This window comes from Pan paniscus, chromosome 17, assembly GCF_029289425.2.
Source record: "Pan paniscus chromosome 17, NHGRI_mPanPan1-v2.0_pri, whole genome shotgun sequence".
NCBI classification, from domain to species: domain Eukaryota; kingdom Metazoa; phylum Chordata; class Mammalia; order Primates; family Hominidae; genus Pan; species Pan paniscus.
The window spans coordinates 1522501-1530000 of NC_073266.2; positions in this window are offsets into that span (position 1 = coordinate 1522501).

Consider the following 7500-nt stretch of genomic DNA (forward strand, 5'->3'; position numbering starts at 1 on the left):
AACGCGCGGTATTCAGCCGATCTTTGCTTTCATCTTCGCTGGTGGCGGTGAAAGAGGCATGACACTAAATCGACCCTTAGGACGCCGTTTATGTTTAAGTCGAGGAGCTTATCAGGGAAATAGGAGAAGTACGGACGCCACACGTGACCGAGAGAAAAGTCTGAAAATGCCCCTCGCATCCAAGCGGGGACCCGGCCTCGACCTCCCGAAATCATACACCGAGTGGGGAAGCCCAGCAAGGCCCGCCTGTCTAGATTTCTCTCGGCCTCTCTAAGCACCGAAGCACGCGCTTCTCACTTTCGTGGAAGGGGCAGGGCCCTACCCGGCACGGGGGTGTCTGACAGACTGACAGAGAAAGAGACAGACATAGAAAGACAGAGATGGACAGAGAGAGACAGTGAGAAACAGACAGAAAGAGAGAGAGACGGAGAGAAACAGACAGGGAGAGGGGGAGAGAGAGAGAGAGAAACGGACAGGGAGGGAGAGACAGAGAGAGACAGACAGACAGGCAGAGAAAGAGAGAGTAAGACAGAAGATAGGCACAGAGAGAGAGAGAGAGAGAGAGAGAGAGAGAGAGAGAGAGAGACCGACAGAGAGACACAGAAAAAGAAAGAGAGAGGCAGGCAGACAGACAGAGAAAGACATAGACAGACAGAGAGAGACAGAAACAGACAGAAAGAGAGAGAGAGAAACAGACAGGGAGGGAGAGAGAGAGAGACAGACGGGGAGAGAAAGAGAGTAAGACAGAAGACAGACACAGTGAGACAGGCAGAGAGGGAGAGAGAGAGACAAAGACAGAAACAGAGACAGACAGAAAGAAAGAGACAGACAGACAGACAGACAGACAGGCAGGCAGACCGACAGAGAAAGAGACACAGAGAGAAAGACAGAGACGAACAGAGAGAAACAGACAGAGAGACGGTCCTAGCCCAGTAGCGATACAGTGCCTTTTCTTTCATTTTCTCTTTCTTTTCTTTTCTTTTCTTGTTTTCTGTCTTGTATATCTGTATGTACGTATGTATGTATGTATGTATGCATGTACGTACGTACGTAGGTATGTATTTATGTATTTATCTGGAGACCGGGTCTCACTCTGTCGCCCAGGCCGTAGTGCAGTGGTGCGATCTTGGGTCACTGCAACCTCCGCCTGCCAGGTTCAAGCAATTCTTCCGCCTCAGCCTCCCGAGTAGCTGGGATGACAGGTGCCGGCCCCACGGCACCTGACTCAATTTCGTGTTTTCAGTAGAGACGGGGTTTCACCACGTTGGCCGGGCTGGTCTCGAACTCCTGACCTCGGGAGCCACTGCGTTCAGTGTACAGTGCCACTTCTTAGAAATCACTCCTCACGGGAACACACACTTAGAGGTGACGTGTAGAGATTTTATTTACTTAGTTCGTTCGTTCGTTCGTTAGTTAGTTATTATTTGCGCGGGGAGGTGGGGGGACGGAGTTTGGCTCTTGCTGCCCAGGCTACAGTGCAATGGCCTAGGGGACTCAAGGAGTCAACCTATGGCAGAGAGGACACGTCCTTCTGAGCGTAAGGGCCGCAGCGAAAGTTGGCAGGGCCCGCGCTTTCAAAGGCTGAAATCCCGGCGGCTCAGGCCTGTCGTTTCCAGCACTTTGGGAGGCCCAGGAAGGCGCATCATTTGAGGTCAAGAGTTCGATACCAGCGTGGCCAACGTGGAGAAACCCCCTCTCTACTAAAAATAAGAATATGAGCCGGCCATCCTGGTGCGTGCCTGTAATCCCAGCTACCGAAGAAGAATCACTGGAGCCCGGGAAGCAGAGGTTCCAGTGAGCCGAGAGAGCGCCACTGCACCGCAGCCTGGGTGACAGAGCGAGAGAGACTCAGTCCAAAAAAAAGAAAGAAAAGAAGAAGAAGAAGAAGAAAAAGAACCGGCCCAAATACTGCATTGTCGCTGAACGTTCTCCCAAAAGGCCAGAAACCCCCTGACTCAGGTCAAGGAGGTGGTGTTTGGTTGTACTTGTCTCTCTCTCTCTCTCTCTCTCTCTCTCTCTCTCTCTCTCTCGCTCTCGCTCTCGCTCTCGCTCTCGCTCTCGCTCTCTCGCTCTCTCGCTCTCTCGCTCTCTCCCCCTCTCTCCTCTCTCCCCCCTAACTTTTATTTGTCGTTCAAGCATACATGTGCAAGATTGTGACATAGGTAAACTTGTGACGGGGGTGTTCAGTGTGCAGATGATTTCATCACCCGGGTAGTCAGTGCTGTGTCCGACAGTATTCGTGTTTTGTTTTTTTCCTGAAGCTGTCTCTCCTTCCACCCCTCCTCCCTCAAGCAGGCTTCCGCGTCCCTGGTCCCCCTCGTTCTGCCCATGCAAGAACTCTCATCTGTAAGTTCCCACTTCTAGATGAGAACACGCGGTATGTAGCCGATCGTTGCTTTCATCTTCGGTGGTGGCGGTGAAAGAGGCGTGACACTAAATCGACCCTTAGGACGCTCCCCTCCGTCCCCACCCCGCACCCCCTCCCCACACACACCCTCATTCCCGCACCCCCTCCTGAAACGCAAGGAAGGAAGAAAGAAATGAAAGTAGGCGGTGAGCCTGCAAGGCGGTGGAGGCGGGGGATCTCAGAGGGCGAGCAAGCGATGGCGGTCGGGGGATGTGTCCACTGAGGTATCAAAACTAGGGGACCCACTTTTCAGCCGCAACACACCCCCTAATCCTCAGCCGCAGCCAGCCTCTGGGTGGGGTTGCGCCTGTCAAAGCTTCCGAATGGAGAGAAACCCAAGGCTACGGAAGGCATCAGCTCCAACTCCAGGAAGGGAATAGGGCTTTGTGCATATGAATGGGGCTTTGAAAGGCGTTGCCGCGGCTTCCAAAGCGATGCGCTGTGCCTCGCCTCGCCCCGCCCCGCCCCGCCCAGAGCGAGACTCCGTCTGAAAATAAGTACACAAATAAATCATAAAATAATTTATCAATAAATAAGAAAGAAAGAAAGAAAGAAAGAAAAGAAAGAAAGGAAAGAAAGGAAAGAAAGAAAGAAAGAAAGAAAGAAAGAAAGACAGACAGACAGACAGACAGACAGAAAGACAGAAAGAAAGAAAGAAAGAAAGAAAGAAAGAAAGAAAGAAAGAAAGAAAGAATCAGTACAGCGACCGTGGTCGTGAATCATTCCCCGGAGTCCAGGCGCAGTGGCTCACGCCCGTCACGCCAGCACTTTGAGACGCCGGGCAGGAGGGTTGCAACGAAATGATGAGACCCCGTCTGTGGGAAAACATTTAAAAATGAAGGCCGGGCGCGGTGGCTCACGCCTGTCATCCCAGCAGTTCCGGAGGCCGGGGAGGGCGGATCACCTGAGGTCGGGAGTTCGAGACCAGCCCGATCGACATGGAGAAGCCCCGTCTCCACTAAAAATACAAAATCAGCCAGACGTGGCAGCGCACGCCCGCAATCCCGGCTACTCAGGAGGCCGATGCAGGAGAATCGCTTGAAACCGGGAGGCAGAGGTTGCGGCGAGCCAAGATCGCGCCACCGCACTGCAGTCTAGGCCACGAGAGCGAAACTCTGTCTCGGGCGGGGGGGGGGGGGGGGAGGAAAAGAAAATTTAAAACGGTGTGGGCGCAGTGGCGCGTGCCTGCGGTCCCAGGTTCTGTACTCTGGAGGCTGAGGCGGAAGGATCGCTCGAGTCCAGGAGCGTCCACGCTGCAGGGAGTGAGTTACGATGGCACCACTGCCGGGGTGACGGAGCGAGATGCCGTCTCTAAATCAGTCCATGAGATCACTGGAAGGCGCTCTCTGTGTCTCACTTTCCAAGAGGGTCTCTTTAGGCCAAGCAGGCATGGTACCTCACGCCAGTCATCCCAGCACTTTGGGAGGCTGAGGCGGGAGGAAAGAAGGAAGGGAGGAAAGGAGGAAAGAAGAAAAGAAGAAAGGCAGGAAGGCAGGAAGGCAGGAAAGAAAGAGGGGAAGAGAGAGAGAGAGAGAAAGAAAGAAAGAAAGAAAGAAAGAAGAAAAGAAAAGAGAAGAAAAAAGAAGAAAAGAGAAGGGAAGAAAAGAAAAGCAAACGGGGAGGGGGCATATCTCCTTGACCGGTGACCGCCCAGGATACAGTGGGTCACGGCCGACCGAAGCCTCGACCTGTGGGGCCTCAAGTGATCCTCTCCTCATCTCAGCCTCCCGAGTAGCTGCGACTACAGGCGGCCATCACCGCGCACAACTCATCTTATAATAACATCATGATTGTATCGAGACGGGGTCTCGCTCCGTCATCCAGGCTGGATCGCCACGGCACGATCTCAGCCCATCGCAACCTCGGCCTCCCCGGTTGGAACAACTCGCCCGCCCCAGTCTCCCGAGCGGTCGTGATTCCAAGCCCACGCCACCAGGCCCGGCTAATCGTTCTATTTTTCAGAGAGACGGGGTTTCGCCACGTCGGCCAGCCTGGTCTCCAACTCCCGGCCCCAAGCGATCCACCGGCCTCGGCCTCCCAAAGTGCCGGAATGACAGGCGTGAGCTAGCGTGCCCGGCCCAGATCATCTTTTTCATCCATTGTAGAGAAGGGGTTTCGTCAGCCAACGGGTGGAAGGTGGGGTGGGTTTCACTCAGCCTGCGTACTGTGAAAAGGTTAAGTGAGTGTGCTTTGTGAACTAGATATGGAAATGTGTGTGTGTGTGTGCGTGCGTGCATGCGTGCGTGCGCGCGCGCGTGTGAGAGAGAGAGAGAGAGAGAGAGAGAGAGAGAGAGAGAGAGAGAGAGAGAGGAGAGACACCAATCCCACCACGAGGACCCGGAAATAGTGTTTGATCTGTGTCCCTGCCTAGTCACCTGTCTTGTGTGTAGACGACTGAGGATTCCACAAATGAAGGTCAGCAGTATCTATTGAGCTGTTTCTGCCTCTCACGCGTCTCATCTGTGTGCTGGAGAAAGGGAAGAGAAGAGGTTCCGATGGGAAGTTGTCTTCACGCCTGAGGCAGCTGAAGGCAGACCGAAGGGAAGGAGGGCATCCTACGTGACATTTCCATACCCACGCACCCTTTACAATGCTGGGGCCGCCAGTCCACCCCGTACGTCAGCCCACCCCCAAGAACAGCACGGTCCGGGGTGGTCCAGTCTCATCCCAACCGGCCCACCCGGGGCATCCGGTGGAAGTCTTCGCCTGAGGATCCGAGGGCAGCGTCAACGCGGTTCCCCTGGGGTCGCCCGGCAAAGGCCAGCCGGGGGAGGGTAGCGGGACGTGACTGGGGGGGGGGGTCGCATCCACCTCAGAGCTCCCTGGAAGGTGGCAGGTAGCCGGTGGGGCACGCCGAGCCAGAGACGTCCGGCAGGATATAGATGTGGAAGGCGTGTCAGTCCTCTCCCTATACCTCTCCTGTGGAAAATGCCAGGGCGGCGGTGGGAGCCTCGGCTGGGGGAGAAGCGGGGACAAGGGGGAGAGGGAAGGAGGCCCTCGGGAGGTTTCGGCACCGAAAACCCACTCAGCCAAGCTCCCTCCGTGTTTCCGCGTCCAAGGTACACCCCGGGAGACGGCAAGAGAAACGTTCACACCGTGCTTTCCGTCTTCGTGTTTATCTCTTTCATCTTTTCCATTTTACGAGAGATGCTCATTTCAACAAGCAGACGGCGGATGTGACGGGAGAAGTGTCAAGGCCAGGAGTTTGAGACCAGCGTGAGCAACAGAGCAACACAAGTAGGAGAGCCCAGCTGAAAGAAATGAAAGAGGAGGAGGAGGAGGAGGAGGAGGAGGAGGAGGAGGAGGAGGAGGAGGAGGAGGACGACGACGACGACAAGGGGGGTTGGGGGGGGAAGGAGAAGGAAAGAAAAGAAAAGAAAAAAAGAAAAAGAAAAACAACCACCACCAAGAAAGTTAAGATCCTCCAACGGTCGGAAGTTGAAGACCAGCCTAACCAAGATGGAGAAACCCCATCTGTACTAGGAATAGAAAAATTAGCCAGGCACGATGGCTCATCGCTGTCATCGCAGCTACTCGGGAAGGCTGAGGCAGGAGAATCACTTGAACCTGGGAGGCGGAGGGTGCGGTGAGCCGAGATCCGCCATCGTACTCCACCGTGGGCGACAAGAGTGAAACTCCGTCTAAAGAGAAAAAAAAAAGAAAGAACGAAAAGGCGGATCGGTGAGATGCGTGTGAACATTTTATCTGTTCGCAGTCCCCGTATTAAAAACGGAAAGAACCGACCCATGACAAACATGACCAGAGCGTACCGTGCCCACGCGTGTCATCACAGCACTCCGGGAGGCCGATGCGGGAGGATCTCTGGAGCCTAAAAGTTGGAGATCACCCCGACACGTGAGATGACGCCTACAATCATCATAATCATAGAAGTTTAAAAAGAGATCACGTGTGCCCAGAGCATGGACAACAAAGCGAGAGCACATCCGTACTAAAAAGAAGACGATTGATAGGCAGGCAGGCAGGCAGGCAGGCAGGCAGGCAGGCAAACGTAGAAGGAGCCAGGCGCAGCGTCTCACGCCTGTAATAGCAGCAGTGTGGGCGGCCGAGGCAGGCAGGCGGATTGCTTGAGGACAGGAGTTCGAGACCAGCATGGGCAACATGATAGAATCCCGAAACCCATCTCACTCACATACATACATACATACATACGTACATACATACATACCCACGCATACATACCTACCTACGGAAAACATGAGAAGCAACATAGAAGTCAGCCGGTGTGGTGGTGCGTGCCTGTAGTCTCAGGTAATGGGGATGGGAGGGATCAGAGGCAGGACGACCGTTTGGTCGGTCCAAAGCATTGAGGTTGGGGTGATCCTGGGCGGCAGAGACAGAGGAAGACCCTGCCAGTAAGGGAGGGAGGGAGGGAGGGAGGGAGGGAGGGAGGGAGGGAGGGAGGGAGGGAGGGAGGGAAGGAAGGAAGGAAGGAAATAAACAAGCAAGCAGGCAAGCAAACGATGAACATGACAGTGACACAGAATAACCCATGAGAATAAACAAGCAAATAACAGGGTATGAATGAAGCTAAAAGGCAATTAAGATCGCAATCAATTGTCTTCTCTGCACCCCACCCCACTCCACCCCACCGCAGCCCAGTAAGCTGGAGTGGAAGTGCGCGATCACAGCCCACGTTAGCCTCTCCCTCCCGGGCTTAAGAGATCCCTGTAGTCCCAGCTACGTGGGAGGCTGAGGTCACCAGAGCCCAGAGTCAGAAGACCAGGCGGGCCGGCCCCAAAAGAAAAGAAAATAAATACACGAAAATTATGAATAAATAATAAATGAATGAAGGAAGGAAGGAAGGGAGGAAGGATATACATACACGTGTAGGTAAATGAAATGGGGTTTTAATACATACTCATCCATTAAAAGTCACATAATATAAACGTATTCATTATGGAAATATCATTTACAGAGTTTTATCACTACGTGTGTGTGTGTGTGTGTGTGTGTGTGTGTGTGTGTGTGTGTGTATAAATGTACGTTCATACACGGCAGCGTTCAGAAAATAAGATTGAAAAAAGGAAGGAATCGGCCAGGCGTGGTGGCTCACGCCTGTACTCCCAGCAGTC